We start from the raw sequence: 15,238 nt of genomic DNA on the forward strand, positions 1-15,238 counted from the left end.
TGTTCACACCTACAAGTAACTTAAATCACAATTTAATATCAAATGCATGTTTTTGGCCTGTGCGAGGAGGCCAAACTAAATGTAGAAAACCCTTGAACACACAGTGAGTACATGTACGGTCTGCACAGAAAGCACAGCTCGGATTTGAATTAGAAATATTCTCACTGTCAGGTGAGTGCACAAATCATTAACGGAGGAAATAAACACATCAGGATAACAATACTGTGTAGTACTTCATATGACTGTATGATATTGCAAGTGTTATGACCCCGACCATCTCGTATTACATACTGTTTTGTATTGCTGTGTACTTTAATCACACAATAGTAGGAGAATAACGTGTCCTGTCAGTAACAAATTATTACTTTTTACTTTGACCTGTAAGCTGGTGTATGTCCATTTACCAACTGTTTCATCAAAAATGTGTCAAACATATGGTCAGTGGACCAAAAGTGGCCCCACAGAAGATCACAGAGAGGCCATAACTGCTTTTTTTTCCAGATTCAAATAACTGCTAGTATTAATTCGTCCACTAGGGGGCTTGATGCACCATTTTTGTGACATTAGCAGACAACATTGAGATCCTGAACTGCACAGCCGAAGTGCTGCAGTGAAAGCTAGCTCTTTTCAATCAGTGTATTTCCGTTCCTGAAAAGTTAAATTTGCATGCATGGTATGAACAGGAGGGTTTCACAAATGTGAGTTTAAAAGTACGGCTGAAAGATCTGAAGGTTTGTAACAGCAGTAATGGACATTTAGGGGTCAGGGGAATACTTTTTCCCACCAGGATTTCTTCCTGTGAATTGGTGAGAAGGAATTGTCAAGAAAAAAAAAAACATAAGTGAAGCGTAAAACCTGGAATAATGGCATTAAAACACGGTTTAATTGCAAAATTTGTTGAAGGTGTCTAACAACCAATGATTGTGGAGACTTTAAAGCCACAATGGGAAGAAATATTTGAGGCACTGTTGTGATGACTTATGCCAATACCTTGTTAAATTATTCTCTGGTTATTACATTACTAAAGTAGCATTAAAATTTCATTTGTCAATATACATTTTCTTATGTTTGGAAGTGACCTTTGTGACTTCTCAAAGTCCCACATCCGCAATCATTTCTCAAAGCACATCAACAACATCATTGAATTATTCTGGAACAATTTTTTTTTTCAAATAGAATTTCCCCATTGCATCATGATTTGATCAGATTTTTAATTTTAGGTTTGACTGAGATCCAATTGATATTATGATTTTATAGTAGCCTAACCCGTGGTATTCTTGGGATTGAGGATTTCAGATTTGGAGAAATATATTTGGATGTATGAATTAAAAAGTTAATAAAAAGTTAATAAAAAAAGAAAATGTAAAGTAAAAACTGCAGCCATTAATGTAATAATGGATAAATATTGTAAAGCGGTATTCACATCAACATACAAAATTGAAAACCAAAACACACAAAATTGAAAACCGAGCTGTAAGACATAAAGCTCGTCAGTCCTTGGGCGCCCTCTAGTGGCCTGGAGCCCCAATCGGCTCTCCGAAAACCTCCACCTCTCGAGGTAAACATTTCAAAATGTGCAAGATTGATAGATTACATAAGTATCAACTGGAGAAATTTCTAAATTGTGACCATTCTATGCTAATTTGTATTAGTAAAATGCACAGCGTGATCGACGGATCTTTGTGCAAATAACGGATCCAGTATTTGTGCAGCGCAAAAACAGCGCTTCACAGATGAACTAGTCATTTAACTTATTTTTGTTGAAAACAACAACTTCTCGATAAATGTTTCTTGGGTGATACAAATTATGTAAATGGTAAATGAGATTTCAGATTGCACCTAAATAAATTCCCATTTATGAAGTTGTAATTCTTATGACTTTATTATTTATTATTGTAGTCATTTTCCTGGAGGCCTCTGGATGACTTTGACACTGTTATGTTGCAGACTGGGAGCTGTCAGACTCTTCTGGTGACCACAGTGTGTGTGAAAAAGGTGCAGGTGCGGCACGCGGCTCTTGTACATTTTGTTGGAGCGTCCTAGATGTGTCCGTGCGCCGTTGACGTACGTACACACACGTACACACACATACACACACACGCACGGAGCGCAGAAGAGGGGGGGATTGCGTTTTCTTTCTTTTTTTCTTTAATTTCTCCTCCTTTTATTATTTGACGGTGTCGTCGTTATTTAGCAGGACTCCCTTCGCGGAGTCGCCTGCCTCCGTCTGCAGCCGCTCTCTACCTGACGTTACCGTTCACGCCGCTCTCTACGCTCAGGGCGCTGTTTTGACAGTCAGTGAACCAACACCATTATATTAGCATCGGTAAGTCATTCGCGGAGCTGGCTAACCGCAGCGGCTACCTGTTTCGGCGCTGGCGCGCGTTTATCACAAGGTACGTTTTGCTCTGGCGGTGCAATACTCCGCCGGCTAGGCGGTAGTAATTCAAACGCGGGGTTTTTGTGGACGCCTGGCAGCTGGCGTACGCAGAAAAGAAAAGGCTAACTAGCGGGCTAGCGTTAGCTACATGGCTAACACTGTAGGTGGCTAATTATACTCACGGACGGCACTGAAGTTAGCCTCCGACTCGTGGCTTCCGATTTAGAAGTGAAGGTAAAAACTTAACTTTTTCGTTGCCGTGTTCCCCTCGTTTCACACTAAATAAGCCCCTCTGCTGACTGACACCCACGGTTTCTATACGAAGTCTCTGCTGATTTTGAATATTTTTGAAAGAACTTATTCAAATAAAATTGCTTGTCCTGATTAAATCTGATGCAGATTTGTTTGGACAACTCTTGTGATTCCAGAAACTCGTTCTCTGTTGAGATGATCTTATTTAGCTTACGAACTGAAATTCGCCATATCTGATGATGTGAATACTTTCCCCAGAGAGGCTCAATGTTCATTAAATATCCAGTTTCACATTTGTAAAAAACCCATTTGTTGTTTGTGGTCATGTGAAGGGAAAATGCCCCATATATGAGGTAAAATCAAAACAATCTGGATACAAACCTTTATTGTTAGATTTGTCAAACGTAGACTGAATTTTATAACACAGACTACAGTTTGGTTAAAGACAGTCTATGTTCAGTGAAAATCTCATTCAGCTTGTTTCAGAAGCAGAAATTATTGTTTTGATTATTCGAAACCAAGCACAGCTCTTTAATTTTAAATGGATCATCAAGGATTATTATTGTTTATTACCTTGTTGATTATACATAATTGATGTCCTAGGTTGGTCGCTTTATTTAAAAAAATACTTTAATTTTTTGTCTTTCTGTGGTGAATTTGCACAGATACTTCGAGTTTAATAGGTATTCAGTCTAGGCCTGGTCTTTTATGGCTCATATGAATCCAATGAAATGTCAGCTTTAATGGTTTCATAAGTAGAACACTGTGTGCATCTTGTTGGACTTGTTTTACGTAATTATATATGTATAAATAATTACTAATTATGAGTCTCTTTGAGATGATCCAGTCCAGACTTGGAAAGTTAAAATTAAATAGAGACATTCATATATTACTTTTTTACTAAAGTGAATTTTAGTATTGAAAAATCTTTACGATTAACGCTCCATTCTAAATATCTGATGTAGTTTCAATCGTAAAACGTGTCTTTGAAAAGCTGCGAATCTGCCGCATGTCGCTGAAAGTGAAGTTTTCTCTTCACTGCTGAAGCGGAAGCGACGAATCGGAAGCCAACTTCGGCGCGCCTGTTCGCCGGAGGAAGGCAGCTAATACCGTGAGCTAGCTATTGTTGGCGTGTGTGCAAGCTAATATCTCTAGTCAGCTGCACAGCCACGACTCTGACCGCACTGCCATCTGCTCTCTACAGACACAACTTGAAGGATTCTCCCCACAAGAGCCCCGGACACACAGCCACCGACACGGTAAGTTGCGCGGCGGAGACGAGCTGAGATAACTTGGGAATCGATGATCTGCGATCAGCACTCAGATGTGAAACGTAATGTTAAGCACCATCTTTAAAGTCCGCCTTCTCCATGCCACACACAGGCAAACACATATATTTATTTATATACACACACACACACACGACATGACCATGTTAATATTTTATTGTCCCGATCGCAACTGAGGGAGCTTTTAATGAAAGCAGTATGAATGAAGTGATGAACTGCTCAAATGAATCAGAGTGAAATGTTTGCAGCGGATTGTAGAGTGGTGACCACACAGTGTTATTTATGGAATTGTAACCTGGTTTGTGTGAGTGCATGTGTTTTCCGATTGGCCAGAAACTGCATTTAAACAATATATAAATGTATCGTTAAAAGATCCAGAAGTTACAGAACTGTAAATGATTGAATGATGGTGGGTAGTGAAAGCCAATTTAGATATTTGTCCACTGATAGTTCCACTACAGTGTAACCCTGATGCCATTGCTTCAGGGTGATTATTGTGTTCAATATGTTCTTATGCCTGTAGTGTCACACTCCAAACTAAGGTAATATTGTTCATCATGACATTGCCTCTTTGTTTTTTTGGCACTCATAATGAAGATAGGCAGCAATACTGTTGTGACAAACAAGTTGGGATGACTGCACAGGCGAACTGAGCTGTGATTCAAACATCTGCTCTGGGAAAAGTAACTGTGAGTGTGTGAGAGAGCGCGAAGGGGAGAGAGAGATGGCATTGGCGAGTCATGTGATCCTGGGAATTGCCATCAGCAGACAGACACTGCCAACACAGTCGCAATTGATGTTGAGATTGTCATGAAAATATCACAATTTGTCACTCCCTGTTTGCAGACTGAGTGAAATCGATGACAGCTCAAGTAGGCATGTCCTCCAGGAGCATGTTTTTTTTTTTCCCGTTTGAAGCCTTCATTGACTGTTTTTTTAAGAATCATGTGCATCTGCACTACAGCACTGCGCTCCTCCAAAACTATGCATGAGGCTGTTTGTCATTTTTCAGCAAGACTGAGTCCAGTCGCTGGTGTAAGGGCATCATTGAGAAAAGGCTTATCCATTGTAAGATCTGGTGGAGGTGAGTCATTGAATCAACAGTCTACTGTTGCTAAGGCCACCAATAAGACAGATGAAGTATTCTGCCTCCCAGTCACCATATTCCCCCCCCCCATTATAACCTGCAGCTTGGGAATTTTTCACACATATCCAGAAACTTTGTGTTGCCTCTGAGATTTTCAAATCTCACTAGATTGTTACATAAGGATATTGCAATCAGAAAGTCAAAATTTTGACTATTCTTTAAATGACTAAAGATTTTTTTTTCTTTCCAGGTTGTCAGTTTGCATAAATAGACGCAGGTTTTTTTTTTTCCATGCACCAGCAGAACGTGTGATACTGTGTGTCGGGGGTAGTCGGCTTGCTTTTACTGTGTTCACATCCTACAATCAAATATTTATACACCACAAGATGGTCCGTGTTAACATGTTTTTAATACAGTATTTTTAGGACTGATGTAATGGAAATAGACAGCTGTTATTCAATAAGAAGTGGCCTGTTTATTTGTCAGCCAGGTATCCATATCTGCTTCTGTCTGGATCTCTGTTTGCAGCAGCATAAGTAGAAGAGTGGCTTTTTCTAGAGAGATTTGAAGAGCTATTTATAGATCTCTGCCAGAGCGCCGAGCGTGGTGCTGTTGCTGCTGCTGCTTCTGTCTCTTCTCTTAACCGCTCCTGCTTCTGTTTCCCTCTCCATCTTTTATTTGTTCCCTTAGCCTTTCCCGTTTTCGTGCATTTTCTCAGCTGCCTTTTCTCATCACGTCTTCCCCCTCTCAGCGTTTGTCATCCTTCAGTTTTTCCACAACCACCCGCCTCAGCTTGCTTTGATGTAAATTATTGATCAGAGCAGAAGGGAGGTGACTGGTTGCATGGCTGTAAGTCTGGCTTCAGATTGGGTAGATCAGTCTGACTGACTTCAGTGCTCCTGCAGAGCTGGGGTGCTTTCTGCACAAGAGTCAAAAGAGGAAATTAGCTGAAAGTTTGTCACAAGTTGAAAGATTTGGCATGAACAAGTAGCGTTGGCCACATTTTCAAAGACGGCTCAAGACACTTGTAGCTTCATGTAAAGATTTCGCGGTTAGTTGAGTCCACTTAACTCACGAAGAATCACAAGCCTGAAAGAAAGTGTTTATCTCCATTCAGAGTTGTTGGTACAAACACCTGCTTGTACATTTATGCTTCAAATGAGAGACTTGACCAGTCTTTTCATGCCTGGTGCTGCATGTAGAAACTCCTGCTCCTTGCTAGTTGACTGTGTTCACAAATGGCCCGTCTGTGGTATCTCTGGCTACTGATCCCTGTTGGACTCCTCCCCTCTCTTATTCCGTTAATGTCACCCCGTCTGCTGTCAGCCTGGGAAGGACACTACCTGACTGCTCAAGTGCAGAAGAAATGGCTGGACTGGTTTTGAGGCATTAGGTGGCATTAGTGCATGGCATCCCTCTTTATCCCAGTCATGTGGTCAACCTGAGACAAACCCTTTTTCCAAGGCCACGCAAGGTTCGCAGAGTCATTAGTTGCTTTCCTGTCATGCCATAGCAAAGTAAAATTTATATTAAAAAAAAAAAAAAAAGCAAAATGTGAGGGAGGATCCATCACACCTTTCGTCCTCTCCCTGTCGTTAGACTCGGTTGACGGATCTCAGCTGTGTGGAGGTGGTTGTGTCGATGTTGCAGCTATTGTAACTCTAATGAATTCGAAGTGAAATCTACTTTTACATTGAAAATCTCTTTAAATATTTACAACCAATATGATCCTGGTGATATGTGCAAACATGAATCATTTAGCCTGAAATTGCTTTCCATATTGTGATGTGCTGCGGGCACATCGTGGTTTTTTTTTACGGACAGTTTCACGTTTTTTTCCCCCTTCAGATATTTAGGGAATATTTATCCTGTTTTGTGTTTTGTTACTTTTTTGAAGTAATTATCTTTTTCCTTTTTTGTTCGGTTCTGATTGGAGCGAGTCGCGCCGCCGCGCTATAAATAGCAGCATGGAGGCGGCGCTCTGGGTCGTCGTCGTCCGGTCTCTCTCTCGGTCGCCCACCCACCTCGTTACACCTGTCGCCAGGTGCGCTCGCCGGCGCGCCATGGACTCCGGCTCCGACAGGCAGGCATGTGGCTGCAGGGCATGCTAGCCCACTAGCCGGCTTTGCGTTCTCTTTTTTGCGTTTTTTCCCTTCTTTTGGATCGCTGTCTTTTTCCGTCCAGGTGTGACCAGCCGTCCCGTTTTCGCCTTTCTTTTGATCGGGTTTAGTTGGGGTTTTGTCTTTAGTTTGGACGAGGGATCAGCTTCGACGGCTGCATAGCAGCTGGGCTGTGAACTCGTCTTTTTCTTAAGTTTGGCTGGCGCATCTGGGCCTTCCTTGGTTTGCTACTTTGTTTCTTTTTTTGTAATACAGTTTTGGGGCACGGGTGATGAGGGTTATCTTTCCTCCAGAGCCTCGTCAGGTTCCAGCTTCAAGACGCCGACTCTGGAGAAAGTGTTAAATAAATGACTGGACCCTCATCCTGTTTGTCCTGTGTCCTTTAAAAATGTGTTTGACTCTCCGGGTCATAACATATTTTTGGGGGCTCGTCCGGTAGTTCGGCGGCAGGGCGGGAAGATGACGTCACCGCGTCGGAGCCGCGTGTGAGCTTGGCTGCGAATCGGGAGGAGCTGCCCGGAGCTGAACCTGACACGGACGGGTTTTCTGCAGCGTTGACGCAGGGACGGTTTTCTAATTCGGTGGCGTTGGAGAACCTGCCTCTCTTGTTCTCCCACCTTGATTTTTCCCAGCAGGCTGATGTCACTCGTTTGATCCAGTCTTATAAGTCGCTGTTTGCCGATATTCCCACTCAGACGCGTGTGCTCAGCCATGATATCGATGTGGGTGATTCTAGACCCATAAAGCAACATCCTTACAGGGTGAATCCAGACAAACGTCGCCGTTTGAGGAGTCAGGTGGAGTACATGGTGGAGCACGGCATTGCTGTGAAGAGCAGCAGTGCGTGGAGTTCGCCGTGTCTCCTCACGATCAAAGCTAATGGAGAAGACCGCTTCTGTACAGATTTCAGGAAGGTCAATGGGGTGACTAAGCCGGATTGTTATCCACTGCCTCGGATGGAGGACTGTGTGGACCATGTTGGGGCTGCCCGGTTTGTGTCCAAACTGGATCTGCTGAAGGGGTACTGGCAGGTGCCTCTTACTGCACGCGCCCAGGAGATCTCCGCTTTTGTCACACCCGACGACTTCCTTGAGTACACGGTCATGGCTTTTGGGATGTGCAATGCCCCGGCGACTTTTCAGCGGCTTATGAATGTCGTCTTGTCTGGTTTGCCATTTTGTGAGGCTTACATTGATGATTTGGTTATTTGTTCTGCCACATGGAGTGAGCACATGAACCATTTGAGTTCTGTTTTTGCGCGTCTGAGTGAGGCCAATCTAACCATTAATCTATCCAAATGCGAATTTGGTCAAGCAACGGTGACTTATCTGGGAAAAAGGGTTGGGGGAGGTCAGGTGCGCCCTGTTCAGGCGAAGGTGGAGGCCATTCTCTCTGTTCCGGTTCCCACCACACGGACTGAGCTGCGCCGGTATCTGGCGATGGTGGGCTACTACAGGGGTTTTTGTAAAAACTTCTCGGCTGTGGCTGCCCCTTTGACGGACTTGCTTAGTCCGAAAGTCGATTTCCGCTGGTCCGGCCGGTGTCAGTCCGCGTTTGAACACACCAAGTCGCTGTTGGTCAACGCTCCTGTCTTGTCCGCCCCTCATTTTGACTTGCCATTTAAGTTGGCTGTGGATGCCTGTGACTCCGGCGTGGGCGCTGTCCTGTTGCAGGATGGATCTGATGGGGTGGAGCATCCAGTTTCATATTTTTCAAAGAAACTCAATAAACATCAAAAATGGTACTCCACCATTGAGAAGGAGGCGCTGGCGTTGGTCCTGGCGCTGGAACACTTTGAAGTTTATGTTGGTGGTTCCAGTGCTCCCACAGTCGTCTTCACAGACCACAACCCGCTGGTGTTTCTGGACCGCATGAGGAACAAAAATCGGCGCCTCATGAACTGGTCTTTGCGGCTGCAATCATTTCACATCGTTATCAAGCATATTCGCGGGAAAGATAACGTGGTGGCTGATGCTCTCTCACGCCTGTAGATGTTTGTTTTGCACTGAATAGGTCGATCGTTATGGGGTTTTTTTTTTGCCTTGCTCGATCCTATTCAGTGTCTCTGGGTGGGGGTGTGATGTGCTGCGGGCACATCGTGGTTTTTTTTTACGGACAGTTTCACGTTTTTTTCCCCCTTCAGATATTTAGGGAATATTTATCCTGTTTTGTGTTTTGTTACTTTTTTGAAGTAATTATCTTTTTCCTTTTTTGTTCGGTTCTGATTGGAGCGAGTCGCGCCGCCGCGCTATAAATAGCAGCATGGAGGCGGCGCTCTGGGTCGTCGTCGTCCGGTCTCTCTCTCGCTCGCCCACCCACCTCGTTACACCTGTCGCCAGGTGCGCTCGCCGGCGCGCCATGGACTCCGGCTCCGACAGGCAGGCATGTGGCTGCAGGGCATGCTAGCCCACTAGCCGGCTTTGCGTTCTCTTTTTTGCGTTTTTTCCCTTCTTTTGGATCGCTGTCTTTTTCCGTCCAGGTGTGACCAGCCGTCCCGTTTTCGCCTTTCTTTTGATCGGGTTTAGTTGGGGTTTTGTCTTTAGTTTGGACGAGGGATCAGCTTCGACGGCTGCATAGCAGCTGGGCTGTGAACTCGTCTTTTTCTTAAGTTTGGCTGGCGCATCTGGGCCTTCCTTGGTTTGCTACTTTGTTTCTTTTTTTGTAATACAGTTTTGGGGCACGGGTGATGAGGGTTATCTTTCCTCCAGAGCCTCGTCAGGTTCCAGCTTCAAGACGCCGACTCTGGAGAAAGTGTTAAATAAATGACTGGACCCTCATCCTGTTTGTCCTGTGTCCTTTAAAAATGTGTTTGACTCTCCGGGTCATAACACATATCAACAGTGAAGTATATTTACTTCCTATGCATATTTTAAGTAACAAAAATCTAATAGTGCTTGATCTTTGTATTGCATGTTTTATGATTGAAACTCATGTATCGAGAAGTAGATACCCCTTTGAAATAAATTGCGATTTTCCTGGCAACTAATTGCTCCAGCTAAATGAAAGCTTCAATTAGGGCTTAATAATTAATATAAAAAGACAAAGATCAGAAAACAGTCAAGATTTAGCACACTTCATAAAATATTTTAAACATTCTTGACAAGAAATGTGAGTCTAACGAACCTGTTTAAAGCTTTTGATCTCAGTGTTCAGCAATCATGTTGGATTTAATGCTACTGTTGTATGAGGCACGTTTGTGTCGAGTTGTAATTTAGTTAATTATCTTGCGTCCTTCCATGGTATATTCAGGCATGGCTGAACTTCCTGAAGCCTTTGCCTTGAACGAAGTGTAAGCAGATTTTGCTGGGTCAATGTCGTGATGGTCTGCGTTATCGTCTCCGAGATGATAAGATTACAGTGTCTCTGGGTAAATGATATCACTGCTAGCATTAGCTGTTATTCTGAGTGATTTAAAATTCAAACGCTTGGAGTGAATGCGGGTGTGCATTGTTCAGGTAAAGTGAATATAAGACCGTTTATGTCTATGACACATCCTGTATGCTACCTTATTGGCCTTTTCTGAAGGAAAGTGCTGACAAAGCGCGTTATTTTATGAGAGAACACCTCGTCAACCTGCTTCAGCTTTTTTTTTTTTCCTGTAGCCCCTGCTGCTGGGTGAGATGCTCTCCATTCAGTATCTGACCCCAACCAGCAAAGGTGCATGCGTCAGGTCATTTGGCTAACTTATCATGATTATTCCTTATTCTAGCTAGTGATTTTGGAAGTGTCGTCCCATGGGAATTAAACATAAGAAAACCTGTTAGAGATTGTTTACTATTTCAATTTGGCTTTACAACCTGAAAGTGTTTTCTGAGCTTGTTTTATGAATGATCACATGCGTGCTTCCCCTGATTAATCAACTTCTTTCAATGAGCATTATGAAGTACCTAATCTACTCTCCTAACATTGCTGGTGCCAAGAGTTGGTCCACTTTTATTTTTTTCTTGGCTCCACTGGAGGTGGATCCACTATATTTCTGGTCACCGATGTGCTGTTTTTCAAACTTTCACTCCATCTTTACCCTTTACATCAGTGGAGTCGAATACGACTGTCTATTTGTAGTCATTATTCATGCCTCTTGTACTGGTCTGTCCTTTTATTGTTCATGTTCATATTTAAACCGCGTCAGCCTGACGCAGTTGGCCACACGTGTGCTTAGTTTACTGATTTGCACTTTGAAACAGTCATGCTTCATACATATGATGGTTATAAAACAATTAGGGCACTAAAAGTGAGAAATTAATGATCGCCATTGCAGAGGTAGGATTACAAAATATTGGCCGTGACAATCCCAGCGGGTGATTGAAATGAATTGTGCTGGGAGTTCAATTTGGAAACTGCGGGGCTGGTGCTATTGCTGGGAAATGAGTTTGAGGCACCTGGTTGACTTTCAGAGGTGATCTCTAAGGTAACATTTAGTTCTATAGAGCCATCATTTTCAAGTTAATGCACAACTAGATGCAACCTTGTCAGAGCAAGGAAATGGGACAGTGTTATGTTCTGCTGCAGTGTGTCTTCATGTACTTCGGTGCACCATTACGTACCCATTTGTTTTGACGTGTTGTGTGAAATGTATAATTGCTTCTCAAAATATAACTGCTGAACTGTACACTGCAACCCCATGTGGGCTGAGCAGGAAAGAAGATGGATGATCGATGTGTTTTTCATACAGACAGTGTCTTGGACATTACACTGTTTAGAGTTAGTCCATTTGTCATCTTGTTCATTTCTGTTGCCAAAAAAAATGAACTCTGCTGATTAAAATATTGATCTGTTGTCTGGTTTGTGGTTGTCAAGTGTCAGCTGAAATACTGTCTAAGAAGGCTACAACTTTTTGAATAAACAATGAAACCTGGACACATGCTGTCGAGCTACCGACGGAACCGACATCCCTGCCACTTTCTGTATGCTCCCAGTTGACATTTCCTTTGATGCTGAACTTTTGACTGCCTCTTCTGCATCCTTCAGCTGCTGTTTGCGGTTAGGGGGCTGCAGGGAGAACATGCAAATGTTTTCTTAGGGGGGATTAAGGGTTTTTCCTTGCTAATGAGCTGCTGTGATTAGTTCACTCCACTATCTTTACTTCAAAACCCCTCTCATTAAATTGCTTTATTTTGACCGGTGCAGCAGTGCTCTTATTTCACCAGCAGCTGTCAGTGCTTTTAAGCTGCTTCAGTTTAACCAGGGACAGGCAACAGATAATGACTCCAGATATTTCCATAAAATGGAGAGCGGTGAATGTGACGAGAGTGTGTTCGGTCTGTGTCTTCTGCCTGCCTACGGATGGATGCAGGCTGTGCGCTTCGTATAAAAACTCTTGAATCTAAACTGAAGCTGTGAGGGAGTGAATGTATTTACTGTAAGCTCTCGTTCTGGAGTCCTGCTGTTGCGTTTCGTGGCGGAGTAGCTGATCCATGCAGCCCTCCAAACCGCTGGGCTTCTTTCATGCCCTGGTTTGGTTGTCATTGCAATTATATTGTTTCACAGAAGCCGAGAGCAAACAAGATATGTAAGAGTGAGAGAGAGAGAGAGAGAATCCACACAAAAAGGGAGGGCTGGAAGAGAAGGGAGCGCTGCAAACTGCGTGCATGATAGCACAGGAGTGCAGAGAGAAAGAGGGAGCCAGCTAGCAAGAAAGGTTTTCTGTTTTAGTGTTGTGCTTGTGCTTCATTCAGAAAAAGAAAGGGGGCAGTCGAAATACTTCTGACCGTTTTCATGAAAGCCATTAAGAAAACAGACCTGCTAGAGCCTTCAGATTGGAAGGGAACAGAGCAAGCATGATGGCGAAGAAAGGAGAATGATCTGAAGACAGTGGCAGACCTCAGCACTCTTGAAACTGCTGTTTTCCCGACGCACAAAATGGAAATTACTCGCTTCTACTACTTACAATAGGCAAAACTCATGTCAGCGCTATCTGGATCCAGAGCTGCTTCTGCTGCTGATTCTCCTGCGATAATGTGCTTTTATCTGTGAGACACCTGATCCGACTTGGCTGGAGATCCAGAGCTGAACTCTAAATACAGTAAGGACGTATATATCTGTGTGTCTTTGGCAGTGGGTGTTAATAATGTGAAGGTGAAATGCGGTTCCTTCAGCTGAAGAATTGAGTTTTAACATGCAGCCTTTGCCACAGTGTTAATTGCCTCCGATCATGGCACATTTCATTATTGCTCATTGTAAAGTTCCTGCAGCAATTCTTTTAATTATGCCTCATTAACGGTGCAAAATTCATGTGGCAGTGTTCACTGTGAGATACTTTGATACGGCTCCTACTCTTGCATAAGTGCTGCTCATTTTATCAATGTGTCAAAGCTGGAAAGACGATCATGTTTCGTTTTGCATAGATTTTGTTTTATTAACCCGTCAGACCGTGTGTTTCTGTCCTTTTAATGTGCTTTCTGTCTAGTGGTCAGTTCACGCTCACGTTAATGTAGCGGCACCCTCAAAACATGTTTCGTGAGGCAAACGCTGAGGTAATGAGGAATTCCCTTCCACTGTGCCTGTGTGGGAGGGTGGAGGTGGTCTGGTGGGGTGTAGAGTCACTGAGAAGTAGGCGTCGCTCTGCAACACTGTCATACTCAGGAGGGAGGGAGGGAGGGGTGCAGGGAAGAAGGACGACCTATAGCTTTACATAAGGCATGTGGAAAGTCCTGTATTCACAAACTTGAACTTTCTCCCCGCCGACCCTCTCGATTTGAAGCTGCCGTCATGAGTTGCGATTGTTAAATAATGCATCGAACATTTGGAAACACTTTAGACTTTAGATTTGTAAGTACACTTAATCTATATGGCTGCTTATGTAGATGTGTTTTTTTTTTTTTTTTTTTTTGCCTGTTTATTTGTGGAACACAGTGTGCACGAACGGAGAGAATAGAGAGGTGAGAGAAGGAGAGGCAGCACAAGCGTGAGAGAAAGCACAACAGCAGAGCCCTCTTGAATAAAAAATCTGTCGCTATAAATAGCAAGCCATCCTCATGGCCCGAGCTCTGTTTCAGGCATGGAAGATCTGGCTTTCCCTCTTCTTTGCTCCTCTGCTGGTTGAAAGTTGATCAAATTTCATATTTACAAACCTCCCCATGTTTTACTTCCTTAATGTCTTTTCGATGAAACTTGGCCCAGATCTGTCTCATGCTGGATGTGGCTTGTTTATATAATGTCTGTCTTTTTGTGCAGGCGTATGCATCACTTTCAGCCTTATGATGAATCAACATGCATCGGTGTCCTAAGCCGTGCATTCAAGTAGCTTGATGAAATAATACCGATCACATGATTCTGCCGACTTGTCAGTTGCAAAAGATAACCATCCGCCTAAGCAACCCCAAATTAGATAGAAGCAGTCCGCTTGGCATCGGGTTGCCTGAGCTAATAACACTATCTTCCTTTTGTCAGCTCAGTTGACATGTTGGCCCTTTCCTAAACAAGGCATTTCCAGGTACAGTTACAGCGACTACAGTCAGGTGGTCTACACTGGCTCACATGGTGACGTTAAGCCCCCTCAAACTAGAGAAGGATTGTTTAAAGAATGTTTATATTTGTGTGTGTGTGTGTGTGTGTGTGTGTGTGTGTGTGTGTGTGTGTGTGTGTGTGTGTGTGTGTGTGTGTGTGTGTGTGTGTGTGTGTGTGTGTGTGTGTGTGTGTGTGTGTGTGTGTGTGTGTGTGTGTGTGTGTGCATCCCTGTCGATGGATGTGATCGCTACTGTTGTTGTTTGTGACTTTGAAGCTGTGCTCCCCAGGTAGTCGGTGCCCCTATAGCCTCACTCCTGCATTCTAATTGCCAATGCGTGGGAAAAAGTACTGAGTACGAAGGGGAGGAAGCACGAGAGAGTGAAGTGAAGGGAGGGGAAAAAAAATCAATAACAAACCCTGGAGTATAGCTGCTGTAATTGCCTTTAAGTCAGAAGGTTCACACTTTCTCATCTGGAGCCTTTTCAAGAAAGAAGTGTACACTTCTTTGGTCTAAGTTAATAACTATGACCCATGAAAAAGGTACCGAACCGTTTCAAAAGTTTTAACAATCGCTCCCCAGTTTTCACAGTGTACACATATCAACCACCCCCAGTCCGAAGCGGAGGGTAAGGTCCGCATAAACCTGTTTAGTTGGCAGTCAGAG

General features: G+C 43.5%; 1 protein-coding gene across 8 annotated transcripts in view; it reads left to right on the forward strand.

Moving 5' to 3' along the window:
- The first annotated feature begins 2,127 nt into the window (after positions 1-2,127).
- r3hdm2 (R3H domain containing 2) overlaps positions 2,128-15,238 on the forward strand; it is a 79,038-nt gene continuing 65,927 nt past the window's right edge. For 3 of the 8 annotated variants that reach the window (XM_030091957.1, XM_030091948.1, XM_030091953.1), the window contains exons 1-2: positions 2,128-2,396; positions 3,837-3,891. The gene's annotated coding sequence lies outside the window, so the exon portion shown is untranslated. Of the gene's footprint in view, positions 2,397-3,836; positions 3,892-12,677; positions 13,151-15,238 lie in introns of those variants that run through there. The other 5 variants (XM_030091958.1, XM_030091954.1, XM_030091955.1 and 2 more) reach the window with 3 other exon arrangements.

This window comes from Salarias fasciatus, chromosome 5 (genome assembly GCF_902148845.1).
Source record: "Salarias fasciatus chromosome 5, fSalaFa1.1, whole genome shotgun sequence".
In the NCBI taxonomy this organism is placed as follows: Eukaryota; Metazoa; Chordata; class Actinopteri; order Blenniiformes; family Blenniidae; genus Salarias; species Salarias fasciatus.